Source organism: Cygnus atratus, chromosome 1, assembly GCF_013377495.2.
Source record: "Cygnus atratus isolate AKBS03 ecotype Queensland, Australia chromosome 1, CAtr_DNAZoo_HiC_assembly, whole genome shotgun sequence".
NCBI lineage: Eukaryota > Metazoa > Chordata > Aves > Anseriformes > Anatidae > Cygnus > Cygnus atratus.
Genome location: NC_066362.1, coordinates 108,127,285 through 108,143,043, shown reverse-complemented (window position 1 = coordinate 108,143,043; position 15,759 = coordinate 108,127,285). Strand labels below are relative to the sequence as shown.

General features: G+C 36.4%; 1 long non-coding RNA gene across 1 annotated transcript; it reads left to right on the top strand.

The window, feature by feature from the left end:
- The first annotated feature begins 3,501 nt into the window (after window positions 1-3,501).
- Window positions 3,502-15,157, top strand: LOC118247568 (uncharacterized). Its single transcript, XR_004778486.1, has 3 exons — window positions 3,502-3,599; window positions 13,735-13,765; window positions 15,079-15,157. It is a non-coding gene; the product is annotated as an uncharacterized LOC118247568 (long non-coding RNA).
- The last annotated feature ends 602 nt before the right edge of the window (window positions 15,158-15,759 follow it).

Here is a 15,759-nt window from a genome sequence, read left to right as displayed (position 1 = left end):
CCCTTATTCAGCTGAGATTTCATTAGAATTTCAGATGCCAGTTTTTAAGAGGAGGGTGGTACTCAGTGGGCCTACATTTCATAAAGTGCCCAGGGCAAAATAAGTACTTAATCTGTTTGGTGCTATTTCTTATTGTTGATGGTGAAGTTCAAAATTGAAGTTGTGCTCTTACTACCAGTGCATTGAATATATCTTTCTTACGTTCTGGTAACTGGGGAAAAAAACTATTTCATTCATTTTTTTTTTCCTACTAAAGTCATTATAAAATGTAAATGAATACATTGTAAACCAAATCTGAATTACAAATACTCTGTCTGGAGTTTTGTGCGAATACTATGCAAATTTTGTTCATCTTTAACAGCTACAGGCATGGATAGGATTTTGTAATAAGGTTTCTCCTAAAGTTTCCTGGTTTTGTTTAACTAGAAAACTTCTGATTTTCAATTTGGAAATATGTATTTATATATACATATATATATGTACATATACCACAATACATATACATCCACTCTATATACACATGACAATACTTTAGGCTAGCTGTTCTTTTATTACAAAATCATCCAAGTATGATCACTAACTGTATGCATTTGTGTGGGTGAAGTTTTTGCAATACTCTAGATTACTAGAAAATTTTAGGGCACCGAAGTGTGGGTTTGCCAAGAGTCTAGTTAAACCTCTACTGCAAGTTTTCTTTAGTAGTTCCTAATTTAGTATAAAGCAGTTCATTAGTTGGTATGTATGTATAGGCTTTCATTTTTTTGGTTCCTAAATGGTGACTATAACAACTATGAAACACCCAATAATGAGTCTGTTCTGCTCTCCTACAGAATGAATGGCAGCAGAAATAGAGCTCTTCCTCTGCTTCTTCCCACAGTAGCACTGACTTCAGCTTTGTAAGCCAGTAGAAGGCTACAGTACTACCTATCCACTAATCATATAATGCTCCAAGGATTTAAAGACAAGCAGCATATGTGTTTTGTTAATCACCTTCTTTCATTTGGTTACTGCTCAGCTTGGTCTTGAACACAAAAAGAACCAAGTAAAACTCAAATTTGTAGCTTTGAATACTGCAGGGTGATTTAGTTTCAGCACCATAAGATCTTGGAAGGGGCAGCAGGAAATGATCTATCAGTCATCATCTTGTACTCTTGTGCTCACTTTGGTGATAAGCAATCTTATTAAGGTGGTTGTGTGACAAGTACACTTAGCATTTGTGGAATTAAAAATTTTAGTTATCTGGTTACGTCATCATAGAATGGCCTGGGTTGAAAAGGACCTTAAAGATCATCTAGGTTCAACCTCCCTGCTCTGGGCAGGGTTGCCAACTACTAGAGCAGGCTGCCCAGAGCCACATCCAGCCTGGCCTTGAACACTTCGAGGGATGGGACATCCACAACCTCCCTGGGCAACCTGTTCCAGTGCCTCACCACCCTTTGAGTGAAAAACTAACTCCTAATATCTAACCTAAATCTCCCCTGTGTTAGTTTAAGACCGCTCCCCCTTGTCCTATCACTATCAACACATGTAAAAGTTCTTACAGTGAAAACTCACACAGTGTGTGCATGTATTTCTTGTGTGTGGGTGTGTGTACACGTTGATTTAGTAGCCTTTTAAAACGAAATACTCTCTTACAGAAATAGATTCAAACATAAAACTTATTTCTACTGAACATATATACCATACATAAGCAAGGAGCAAAAAAATCAGTGAAACCATTACCTTGAAGTCAGTGATATAAATCTCTTTTCCTCCTACCAACAAGCCTCTTGAAGCACAGTTTTCTCTTAACCCAAATATAAAATTTCTGCAACACCCTGTTCAACACTCCTTTGTATATTGTCTTTATCATATGTTGAAATAACTGTTATAAAAGTAAATACAGAAGCTGATTTCAAAAGATCCTGTTAACAGAGGTATTGTGATTCCATGTGACAATATGCAAATTGACTTTTGTGCTGTATGTTAAGTAGACTGCAGGATGTCTGCCTATGCAATATAGACATTGCTTCTACCATACTTGGCTTGTAGATATTTCTCTAGGAGGTGTATAAAGCTCTGTAACTTTATTGTTGTCTGTAATAATCCCTTTTACTTCCCTGCAAAAAATATAGTAATTCATCATAATGTCAAATATATTTCAAAGAGTGTAAGTTGGTTAAAAACAATCATAATGATTATTTAAAATTAAATGCTGATATTTTAACACATTACCTAGAAGTATTAGGGCCTCGTGTTAAAAACCTGAACTGTTTTTGAACAAAAGCCAGCTCAATTCTTTTTTTTTTTTTTTAATTTTTTTTCCTTCTTTAAACTGAACTGATTGATGGTTTCGTTCAAACTAACGGGGTGATAGGATGGGGAAAGGAGAAAAAGGATTTCCTTAGGAGAGCTAGGTCAGCAGAGGGCCCATTTGCTCTGACCAGAGTCTGCAGAGCAGCACAGAATGGCATTCAGGTGGAAAGGGACCTCAGGAGGTCACTAGTTCAACCTACTGTCAAAGCAGGCCAGCTCTAGGATCAGATGGGCCTGCTCCAGGCTATCTTTAGATGAGTCTTAAAACCCTCTAAATATGAAGATTGCACAATCTTGCTGGACAACATATTCTTCTTAGAAAAAAGTTTTTCCTTATACCCAGTCTGAACCTCTCTTTCTTTAGTCTTAGGCCCATTGCCTCTTGTTCTCCTACCATGCACTGTTGTGAAGATCCCAGCTCCACCATCTCAATGACCTGCCTATAGGTATGGGTAGGCCACTGTTAGGTCCCCCTGAAACAGCCTCTTCTCCAGGCTGAATAAGTCCTGGCCCCTCAGGCTCTCCTTGCAGGGCAAGAGCTCCAGCCCCAACAGGGTTCATGGCAGTTGGCAATCTTTGCAGCCAGGGTATGCTGCTGGCTCATGCTCAGCTTGCTGTCAGTCCAGCTTTACAGGGCCTTTTCTGCACAGCTGCTCCACACTCAGTCTGTTCCCAGCCTGTACCACTGCCAGGGTTTTTTCCTGCCCAGATGAAGGACTTCTCATTTGCCCTTGTTTACTTTCATGAAGTTCTTGTTGGACAATTCCTCCAAGCCCTTTTGATTTGAATGGAAGTCTTCCTTTAAATGTTTCAACCCCCCAGTTTGGCATCATCTGCAAACTTGATATAAGCGTACTCCATTGCCTCTTCCAGACCATTTAAGAGAGATTTTATACAGGATAGGTTCCAGGATAGACCTCTGTAGTACTCCATTGTGATTATGTGCTGGGACAAAAAGTGATAATTAAATGAACTCTGACAGGTGAGCAAGAGGTGGAGACTATAGTCTGTCAGTAGCAGCCATTGTTAAGAATTTCTCCCTGTCTGGCTATTCTTTTCTGTTTATTTTATTTTATTTTTTAAATTTCTTTTTTCCTTAATATGTTCATACTGTTTCCTAAATCCTAATCTGTGAACTTTGTTCCTCAGTTTATTTAGCTTATACTTGCTGCTGTTACATCCTCAGTCACAGAGATTTTATCTGATCACCTGGCATTGATGCAGAATATTGAGTTATCAGCCCATTACCTGCTCCTGACTGATCTCAGCCCTCTGCAACTAAAGAAGAGACAGTACAAATACAGGTAAACTTGCAAACAAATAAAGGACAGAGTTTTCTATGTAGTTGTTTTACTTCCAGTCTGGATGACTTTTACTGCATGCATAGATTCTGCAAGTAAGATAAATACATCTTAAAACACTTTATTTATTTATTTATTTAAAAAAATATATAGTAAATAGTCTGAACCAATGAGCTACTCTGCTAAGCATTAATATGCTCACTACTCCTGATTAGACACCTGAAGAGTCCCTGCTGATCAGGCAGTTAGTCAGGTGGGGAGGGTTAGCCTTCTGCTCCCTGGGACAAGATGATGATCCCCAAGGTTACTGAGCTGCTGTCAGTTCCCTGTTTTTCCCTTTAGGATTGCATACTTCTCATGTTGATGTCTTTCGCCTTGAATCCTTGAGATACTACTTATCCCCATCTCAGCAATTTTACCTCTGCAATTTTAGCTTTCTTATCTTGCATGGCTCCACTTTAGAGATTTTCTCACAGCTTAGACAATTTCTTTAGAAGTTTGGGCCAAGGTCTCACAGCTGGGCTTTGTCAGAGCTGGACCCTGGATCACAGGCAGCTGACCCTCTGAGTTGGTGTAACAGTGAACCTGCCCTTCCCTCCCCCTTCCTTTTTTATCATCAGCTCCAAGATCAGCCAAGGAAAGGTCAGTCTCAGTGTTGATTTTTAGAGAGGAGAAAAACTCGGTCTACTTTTCCTCTGATCTTAGACGTGGAAAAAACAGGCTGAAACATGCATAAACAGTTTTTCAAAGTGCCTATCTGTTGTAACTCACCTTGCCTTTCATTCCAGTGTTGGAATAGAAGATGTAAAACATTTGCACCCCCATGGTGGAAAGGAGAAATCCACTACTGTATCTGCAAGCCTATTGCTTAACACCTGTTATAGAAAGGCTGCTTGCCTACCTAGGATTCCTGTTTGGATGCTTCTGGCTGTGCTCCAAGACCAGGGGTTGATGGATGTCCTGAATCTGCTTAGCAACCATCTGCTTTGAGCCTGGGAGGCCACCACCAGTCACGGAGATGGTGCGGTGCAGACCTAATACGCGCAGGAGATGCCGTGTTGTCCTTCAGCAGCTGCTACGCACATTAACTGTAGTTTCTGTCAACTTGGCCATCCGCTTGCCAACACAAATCATACCTTCCCAATCTATCTGCAGTGCTGGCCACAGCAAGGCTATGTGAGCATGCAAGGAGAAAAAAGAGCAGTTTTTACTTAGTGACAAAATAATATCTAATGAAGACAAGACTCTGCCTTTCCTGTCCCTTCCCTGGCAACCTTGTCTTCATATTGCAATGCATAAATAAAATGATGCTTGGCTGACATCATTCATAAAACCCGTTTCATGTTTCCAAAAGAATGACCCTGAGGGACAGGATGTAATGCAGTCAGGAGAGAATTACCTTGGTCCACTGAAGATGTTCCTGAAAACATATGGAACTGCTGGAGCTCAAACTATTTGAATATTTCTGAACAAACAAATGAAACATTTTGGTATCATACTCAGCATAGATTTACACATGAGAGATGATCTTTATAGGTAAACTATGGACAGGAGAAGGCAGGCCTGGGAGGCCCTGGAGTTCTGGTTCTGGACACAGCTCTGAGGGTGCTATAGAGGATAGTGGAGATTTCTTCTGGTGCTGTCTCTGTTCAGGTTGTCTTGAGATAGCTGTGCAGTGGAACAAGGGAAGCTATTCTGGATAATATACAACATTATGCAGACCTCTCACAACCTTTAAGTCAGCTTGTTTGTAACATACCAGAGGAGCAGAATCTGACAAGTTTCAAAGATTCAATGGAGGAAAACTTATGCAATTTAAACTTTGGAAATATACATACAACCTTTCAGCTGCCTGTGTACATTATAAGATTAATAAAAAAAAAAAAGAGAGGTGGGCATTTCTTTCCACTGCAGTTTGTTTTTGATAGGAAACTCTCTCCTGTTTGGTGGAAGACAGATGTGAAAATATGAATAAAATAGCTAGCTGGAAAGTAAAAATAAAACTATGTAGATATCTACCTATACAGGTTTTTTTTTTTCCTTTTGTTGTTGTTGTTGTTCTTTTTGCAGGGCAGGAAGATTAAAGGGAAGTGTTGAACTATGACCAGAATGTTTTGAATTTGTGCATGTTTTTCTTGCCGTAATGGAACTAGAACCTTTGGAAAGTTACTACAAATTGTTGTTGCTTTTCTCTCAAAAGCTCCTATGCCATCTAAGATAGGTCTTTTGCTTGTAATGTAGTTTTTGAGAAATTACCCACAGAGTATAGCTGAACTCTACTGTATCCTGGTCAGCTGTTAAAAACTTGGGGTTTATACGCAGGCAGGGAAATTTCTTCTAGCTTCAACAGAGTTTGGAACTGATGTGGTTTTCATGCTTAAGTTTAGATCTTGACAATGTCATAAATCAATGACACTTGATTTATCAATGATAAATCAAATATGCCAGTCCTTTGGACATGTTCAGCAGAAAGCAATCTTTACTGATTTTTGAAAGCTTGAGAGTCTTATGTCACGTGGAAGTAATGCACTCCCAGGTTCTTACGTAAAGCTGAGGTCAGCAGCACTCTTAAAAAGAAATACTTAATACTTAATGGAAATAATGGAAATACTTAATGTTGGATTTGTATTCTAATGCACATATTCTCTTTATTTCATTTTTTTTTTTTCCATTTCGGATAGGCAAGGGTGACTAATCTTTGCTTTCTTCTTTAGAATTGTCTCTTGTGAATGTTTAGGGAGATTATATTGCTATTTATCTTGGGAAAAATCTCTTGAAAGATGAAATCCCAGGCTTTGTGAAATAAAGTATGAATACCAGAGGAAATAATTTCAAAAGCTTATACCTGACCCACATAAGGGTCAAATAAAGCCAACCATTTAAATATATATTATGAAGATAGCATTTGTACTTTAACACAGAGGAACTGAAGAGTCTGTCTGAAGTTTCACATTGATAAATGTTTCTGAAGTTGCACAGACAGATTACAAGGTATTATCACAGGTAGCTACTATCTTCATCAATAGTATATGTTACATGTGTTTTTCAAACTTAAGTAACTCATTCCTTCAAGGACAAGTTCAGACCGTAACAGCTTCGACACTCAGAATTTGGTCTATTACCTTGGTTACCATTAATATAAAAAGCTTCCAAATGAAATAAAATAGATTTCAGGCCATCAAATGTTTCTATAGAATATACTCTTTTCATTATTATTGGTAACCAGATTCTAAAGCATTAGGTAATTGATATAACTTGATGTAGATGGAAATTTTGTGTTAAAATAAAGTATATATAAAATAACCATTTGAGAATAGAAATTTATGGGGGATGGTCACTGTTACTACAGTCATGTTTTCACTGGGATACAAAAATGTTGCATTAGCAGTAGTTTATTTAGGATTGCAGGAACAGGATTTCTGGCAATTCACATAGTTTCTATATGTTAGTATTTCTGTCATGCTATTTTTTCTTAGCTCATGGGATATATGGTTGAAGAGTTTAAGCCAATGCCATTTCTCTAATGGCAATATATCCTAAAACGCTGGATGCATCCATTCCTTTCAGTCCTTCAGGTATGTCACTTCATGTTACTAGTTCCAATTTAGTGAAAAGATGCCAATCGTATGCTTGCAAGGTCAGGTTTGGGAATCTTTATACACATTCTGTTATCTTGTTTATCTTCTGTTTTTCTTGGCAGTGAAGGAAATGAGGCATACTAAATTGCTATCTTCATGTCTGCTTTCCCTCCCCCTCAATAGCTTCTGAATCTATTGGCCAGTTTGAAAGCGGGTGGGGAAGGTATCATAGATAATTACTTTTCTACCTTCTCGATGAAAATGAGTAGCTGAATAGATGAGAGACCCAAATTTGTGTTCTTTATGAGGGGAAGGCAGGGATCTGAGCTGTGATGTATTCTTTGGCTGTATCAGTCTGGCCAGTCATGCCTGGAGTTACATACAGTTGAAACATCTGTTTTCTTTCAGTAGGTTTTAGGGCAAATGACCCTGACCATGTTCTGAGCTTACAGGCAGGGAGACAGAAAGCTTAGTGCATAAAGAGCATAAAATTAGAGAAATGCAAAAAGTGTAGAGCTAGCAATTAATAGAATCACTTGCTTGATTCTTGTATGGGCCTATTTCATTGCTAGAGTGTTGACAACAGTAATTGTTATATTAAAAACATCAGAGTAATAAGGCTTAAAAGTCAATAGGATTTGAGTATCAGAGACTTGTTGGTAAATCAGAACTTTAATACTCTTCTGAAATGATTAGTAATTTTAACGCTGCATTATTTGGATACTTACTTTTAAGAGCATCTAGCTTTCAGAGGACAAGGTGCTGTATGTTGCTGTGACCTAACCATATTTCAGTTCCACTCACCAGTTACAAATATTTAATGTTTCTGGTTAGAATATTACTCACGCATATAAAATTGTCATTGTAAAAAATTATTATTGAGTTTCACCTGACTGTCTTTCTGTAGTGTTGCCACTGGTGCAACCTGCTACATTCACAGCTTTTCCTCCAGTGCTGGGCATTACACAGAATGCAAATGGTGCAGTGTGGTTCAGTGTGGCTGGCTTGCATCAATGTCAATAATATTGTCAGCACTTGAACAAGCAAAATAAATACAGGTATTTCTTGATTTCTTGGGGATTTTTGCATCTGGATTTTCTTGTTTTGCAGGAAAATGCCTTGTAGACAAATAATGGTCTATGCAGGGTTCATTTCGGGTAGCTCCTAGAAGATCATTCAGGAGATACTTTACCAGATGTGGCTTTCTATCAGTGCTCCAGAGTCCATCTCTTCTCTTTGGTCCAGATAGGTGTAATTTGTGCCTTTACAGAGAAAGTGAATGAGACTAGAGAACCCAGCAGTCCATGGGTATGGCTTCTCATTTTTATCTGGTGCTTTTTTTTTTTTTTTTTCTCTAGGCAAGAATGATTGCCTCTAAAGATAACATATGAAACCTGATTCTGTGTTGTGCAACATTATGGTGATTGAAATAAGCATCTTTTTCACCTCTGCTTGTCTTAGAACTAATCTAGAATATATACAGAATCATTCAATATACTATATATATATATATAACTGCCTCTATATCAGTAGGATATCGTGAAATTAAAAATATACAAAAAAGTTTTAATTAAGAAACAGAATTCTCAGAATAGAGAATGATGGAAAAAGTAACATCACCTGTACTTGTGGTAAAATGTTTGTGCATTACCTAACTAAATGCAGTTTTTCTTAATACTCATTTTACTTACATTTGTGGTAGCAATATTCAAAAGAAAATAGAAATCTGAAAGTGTAACTTAGGAAAATCAACAGAAGTGCGTGTTTAGGAAAGAAGAAATAGAATTAGTATTCAGATATAAGAAAAGCTTGTATTCCCCTGTATATTTCATAAATGACAAGTAATTTCTAAACAGCTGTGATTTATCTCTTGGAAATGAGTTAATATGGATTTATGTAATGTGTAGCCTTCTGGCTCAGGTTATCTCCATAAGATTTACTGAACTTCACATTGCAGTTGTTGAGAGGGCTCTTTTTAGCCAAGAACACTGATTGGAAGATGAAAAAACATGTATTTTTTGATTTTTGTGACTAAAATATTGATTAATATCATCATATGTTGTTAGCTGCATTACATCCATTACCAGAGGAAGAAGTAGAAGAATAGAAGTTATCCTTGATTAAATCTGAACTCAGAGGGACCAATGCTCTGAGGTTTTTGAGATGATAGTCTCTACATTCACAAGTGTGGTAGGCAGACACTGTGAACACCTAACAAAACTGTAAAATATACCATCACAACAGAACAATAGTTCTTCAGGAAATTCTTATGTGGGGAAAGAAGGATGAAAAAAATAACTTATCTGGCTGAAGTTCCCAGCTCTAAAATCTTCTGGTTAAATATTTGAAGCTGGAAATGAACCTCTGGCAATTGCACTAGTAGAAACTGTATAAACTTTGACATAAAAAAAAAAGGCAAAAAAAAAAAGAAGCTGTATTTCGAACACTGTATGCTTCACTTCAAAATAACATTATGGCTTCCATAATGCTGCATTTTTCTAGAAATATCCCTGCTTTGTTAGTCAAATTGCAATATTTTAATATGCCACAGATACAGTGCTCCTGTTAATTTTGTATTATGATGAGACAAATATCTATTTTATTGCGGTTGTATTGATTGGTGCCACATCAGTGTGTGTCAACTTTTACCTGTCTACTTTTATTAGTAAGCAATACTTTTCTTTGCAAACACAAAACCCACTATACTATTCATCTTCATCTTCATTGAAGATTTTCTCCAGAGACAATTGATATATGATGAGCCAAGTCGATAAATTTTCCAAAATATTTTCACATCTTTTTAACATTGTGTGGATGAAAACTGTAGAAAATCTTTCTACAGTTTAGTAACTGCCATAAATTGTTTTATTCTAAGAATATTGCTTTCTTTTTTCTTTCCTGAAAAAACATGACTGCCATGACTTCAGATTTATATAGTGTTGCCAACAAAACTGTGAGTGGAGCAGTATGTTGTATGGGCATATTACTACTAACCTTTAAAGTTTTGTAGAGCACAAGCTTTTATTAAAAAAAGGAGTCAGAGAAGAAGAGAGAAATAACCGGTCTGTAGACAAAAGCTTGCTTCAAAGTATGAGTTTCTGTCAGCAAATCTGCAGACAGGCTGAACTGGTACCTTCAAGAGGTATGAAATGCTACTTTTAACTAAGAGGATATTAATTCTGAAAGGTAATTTCTGAAAGTTTAGCTGTTAAACATATTTTTCTTTATTATATGCTATTTTGTTAGAATAAATTAACATATTGGAATGAACCAGAGAGAAGGTGAGGAGTGTACCACCTATATTTCTTTCTAATGTGACCTCTAGAGAGAATGTAATTCACTGTTATGAAAGTCTCTCTAAGAATACTTCATTTTCATGCAGAAGGGGTAGTAAAAAGTACTTTTTAAAAACTATTCACAAATATTCAATCAGTTAAGTGCTGAACTGTGTTCAGTGATATTCACCATTATTTTATATTCACTTCTACAAATGAATATAAATTCATTCAGATGAATTCAGTCCCTGAAGATGTAAATGTGAGATGTGAGAAGATGTGAATGAAAATGTAAGATGTAAAAATCTCTCAAGCCTCCTTGCAGGTTCACGTGAGTGCTAATGCAGAAACTACCTGCATGGATACTTGGTCATTCCTGGAAGTCATTTAGGAAGCAGAAACAATTGACCCATGAGTCAAAATGCTCAGATGTAGTGAAATGCAGAAATGAAATCAGGCTGCTATCTCTGATTAGTAGTTTGCAACCTCCAGGCTTGGTCCTGCAATCAGGGTACTTGTGTGGGCTAATAAAACCCCAGAGTCCCACTGACTTTAGATGGTTATGTTCATAGCATGCTCACTAATACTGAATTACTGGATTGAGGTCTATGGGATGAAACAGACGTTTATATCAAACTTATTTCAGGGAAAAAAGGGCTATGACAGTTCAAATAAGCTTGGCTTTGTTTCACAGATGATCTATGAACAGAAATAGGCGATGAAAATTTGCATTATCCTGTTCTGATTAGCAGCTATTAGTTGAATGTAAACATCTGGGATCCTGCTAATGCAGTGCATTTAAAATAAATAAAGAGATGGTTAAATGAAGACAGTCCATAATGGCGAGAGCTATTTAATACAGGGTGTTAGACTGCAGTATATCTATGATGAAAAATACTGTTTGAATTGTGGTGGAACAGTGCAATTCTGTCTAAGTTTGTGATTTCTGGCATATGGAAAAAACAAACAGACCTAAAAGCATTTTGGTAGTATGCTCTTTCTGGATTGTCTGCTTTTAGGAGAAGGACAGTTGTGAGGACTGGAATTCTGAATGCTACAATTATACGATGGATGAAATGACCTGCTGAGCTTACCAACTTCCATTTCTGTGTTAAAGAGAGTGTGTTTTGAAGAATAAAAAATGGGGAATTGCTGGATGTTTCTGCAATAAATATTGAAAGGGTTTCCATCTTAAACTAATAATATGTAAGAGAAACATCTCTGGCTTTTCTCATAAATATTTCAGAACTGTATTCTTTCCTCACTGGTGGTAGTAGTTTCTTGAGGCACAGAGCTCATTCTCTGCATGCTAGGCTTAGTTAGTAGCCTTTTCTTCAGAAAATACCCCTTCCAGAAAGTGTGCAGAGTTAAATTATTACCATTGCCACAGAGCTTAGAAAAAAAAGATTTTGTATAATCCGATAAAGGTAGACCTCAAAACCAATTTCTGTGATGTTTTGCAAGACAGAGCTTTTCATCCTTGGATAAATATTGAAAGCAAATGTGGAATCTTACTTCTGTTTATTTGTGCTTTTAAATTAAAACTACTGGACCTAATTCTCTTGTATGTTCCCCAGTTTTTACATCTGTATTGTGTATTAAATTCAATAGAGTTTCTTTAGCATAAGACATAAGAACATAGCATGTTATCTGGTTTTACTCCCTTTTCTGTCTTACTGTCAGACTTTGTGAGCTTGTTTTGGTGAACATATTACTAAAACACTAACAACTGCTTGAGGATATCAAAACAGAGAGGTTTTTGTTTAGCACTGGATGTTTGTAAAACTAATAAGAAAATAAGGTGCAAAAGTAAAATCTTATGGAGTGTGAGTGGATGTGTGAAAGTGAGAGAGAAGTTTCACCTCTTTTGCAGGAAATTTTACTTCTTCCTTGCAAGGCTTCTCTTGGATATACAGTACAAAAGTATCTTTAATTATCTTAACAAAAACAAGTATTCAAGCCATTTCAGCTGAAGATTGAGCACTATTAAGTTTTGTTGCTCAACAAGGTCTAACACACAGCCTGGTTGCTGTTTGCAGTAAAAAAGAGCAATAGAGTTCAACAGCAGAAAATCAGAGCTCCAAAGGATCTTGTAGAAAAGTATCTTAATATACTGTGTTCTTCTCTAGTGAGAATATAATGGTGAAACCAAGGGTGGTATTAATGCTTATTCTTAGAATCCAAATACGTATTCAGTTATCTGGCTTTTTATGAACAGGTATCTGGATGTTAAATTGAGATGAGCTAGCAATTGTAACAGCAATGCCTGTGTATTATTTAAATGAAAACTGCCACTCTATCACTAGTTTCTTTGAGTGCTTCACTTGATTGGCAAATATATTTATCTTTTACTGTCACTCTAAAATGTCTTCCACCTCAAAGCTGCAAACACCACAAGGGAACTGTCTCCTTTCTGGTAAGAATGCTTTCAATATTTTTGCTTTAACTATCACAACGTATAAGAAGGAGGTTTTAAGCTGAAGGGCCTCATGTCTAGAAGAATAATGTCCCCTTATATTATACATATTTTGAGAATTATAACATTTGTTTATTGTTGCTAATAAAAGCAAATGATCTGTTCAGCTACATTTAATCAGATAAAATGAGTTCATTTTCCAATACATACTGTTGAGAACCTACTTTCAACAGATTACAGAGGGTTTTATTTTGTATTTTCTTCTGGTTTCCAAAAGAAAAGAGATGGCAACTCATTTTACAATAAGTTCTGATGAAAGACCCCTATCTACCTTGCAGTCTCACAGCATAAATTAGGATTAGATTTATGAAGATTCATGTGATGACTCTGTGACCTCCCATAGAACATATAAAATTGTGTGTGTATGTTAAAACTGCATTAGGAAAGTTGTCTACCAAGCAGCTTTTTCTTTCAGTAATAACCTTTCTTTCTTTCCTCAAAAATAAACAGAACTAAAAAAGTTTGCTTTAAGATTCATCTGGTCTTTTTAAAATTTATTTTCAGATTGTGAACATGATATGCTATGAATGTGAAAAATGTTATGTTTAAAATAGGCTGGAGGGAAAGAATATCCACAGAGGACTAGAGGAGGGGGATGGGCCACAGGGCCCTCCCTGGCCCTGCAAGGCAGAGAGGCCTGGTCATAATTTCAAAAGAACAGTGTAGACCTGTGTTTGAAGTGTTTTAGTATGTCTGCACAGTCATTTGGTCTTAAGCTGTGATGCTTTTTTTTTGTGTAGCTTTCCTTACCCTGATGATTGGCTGCTGTGTCCCTTTACAGGGCTGATGCTCTTCTTTCACCTTCCCAGAGTGTTGTGTCTGAATTTTGAGAAGAATAGTGTAAGTAGTATATATATTTTTTTGTCATCTGGAATGATATTTTTTGATAATGGAAAGGCAGATGTTGGGTATCACCTTTCTTACCATATACAAAGTAAACAATAATCAGAAATTCATCACATCAGTGACTGTTTTTTTTTTTTTTTTTTTCTGTCCTGAAAGCTGGCTAGAGACTCTAACACTCCTGCATGAATTTTATCCACATTTAGATTTATATGAATGATACTGCCTTCTTCTTTTAGCATAAACTGTTTTTGAACTGGTTTCTTGGAAGCAAACTTGACAGGTGAAAGTTCAAATGTTATCATGCTGCTATGAGAATAATGTACTGAGTGAAGGAGAAAAACCTAAATTGGTATGTGGCAACTACAACAGTAAGTACCAGAAAATGATGGTTAGTGGTCCTCAATCATGTGAAAAGCTCCAGTGACAGACCTTGTGTGTTTTACTTGGAAATGATCCAAACACGAGACAAAGCCTTAGGAGTTCTGGGTTTGGTAGCTTTGCTATCACAGATCCTTATATTCTACTGGAAGAGTCTGCTACAGCTCTTATCCCTATTTTGTAACATATAGGACACTTGGATTTTACATACACATCTTTTTATGAATTAGCTTTTTATGATTAACTGTACATTAATTAAGCTTCTTATTTTAGTCTAACAGAACAAAAACTTCATAGAAAATTGGTCATTTCCCCACCAATTTGATTCTTCATTTTGCTTACACAGTGACTAATAAATAAATGAACTTTCACAGAAGTAACAGTTAGGAGTTATTACTCCTAATCATTTTAAGTTCTCTTTCAGCAAGAATAGTTCTTAATTTGTAATAACTTAAAATATCTGTTGAGTTAGGTATTTATGTTTCTGGCTAGAATTAGGTCTACCTTTGTCAATGTTTTCCCATATGCAGAGCAGTGTTTGCCAGCCTAGTGTCAGGGTGTACAGTCCAGTGCTTTTAGCATTACAGACTCATTTTTCAGTCAGACAGAAAATGGAAAACTCATCAAAATTTCATTTTTGTGAATAATTCCAATGCAGATTTTTTTTTTTTTTTTTTTTTCCTCCAAACTACAACTTTAAGATCTTAATCAGTTCAGCACAGAATATTTTCAGGATATGGAAGAAGCATGATGTAACAGGGATATCTAACTCAATTGCATTTCCTGTGAAGACTGACTCTTAGCGTTTTAGCATCCTGTAATATCTTCACTTTTAATTTGTCCATAGTAATCTGGATGGTAATTTTTTTAAAGAAAGAAAGATAGGGATGGTGAAGTCAAGCTTCTTGTCTATTTTGTGTTTGATCCAGACTCTACAGGATAGAGAATTGTGACATACTGGTAGAAAGCCCTGAGGGGAGGAAAAAGAAATGGACATTTACTCAAGTAATATGTAAGTCTACAAGATGCTTGTATTTTAAATGGAGTTCTTCAGCATCCGGTACTAAATGAGCTGAGGTCAGGGATATATTGCTGCTACTGTGAAGGTTTTCTTGCTGATGCTTTTTCACAGTCCATGTTGACCTTGATATTTCAGCTGTGATCATGTTGAAAGATAAAGTGACAAACTGATGAATATTAACTGCAACACATCACTGCTCAGATCAGAAAGTAAGGTGTATTCACTACTGTGGGACTTGATGGTTTTCAAATATGATGTGCTTCCATGTTCAAAAATGTGTACCAAATTATGCCAGCTGGGATGATGTGTCACCACACACCAAATGTAAATTCAGGCTGTAAATTAATTAAGCTTCTTATTTTAGTCTGACAGAACAGAAAGAAGCCTGCTTTGTTGCCAAGACTGTAACAGATTTTTCTTAATATATTGTACATTGACAATTTAATATGAGTTTTACAAATGGTTGTGCAACCAATATTGCAGAGCTTGTTTCCATAGAGCCTTTCTTGGTCCCTCTATTCTGAAAAGCTAATCTTGCAGTTCTAAACTAGTGGCCACCTTAATTTCCCTCTATAAAACCTCAGCCAGA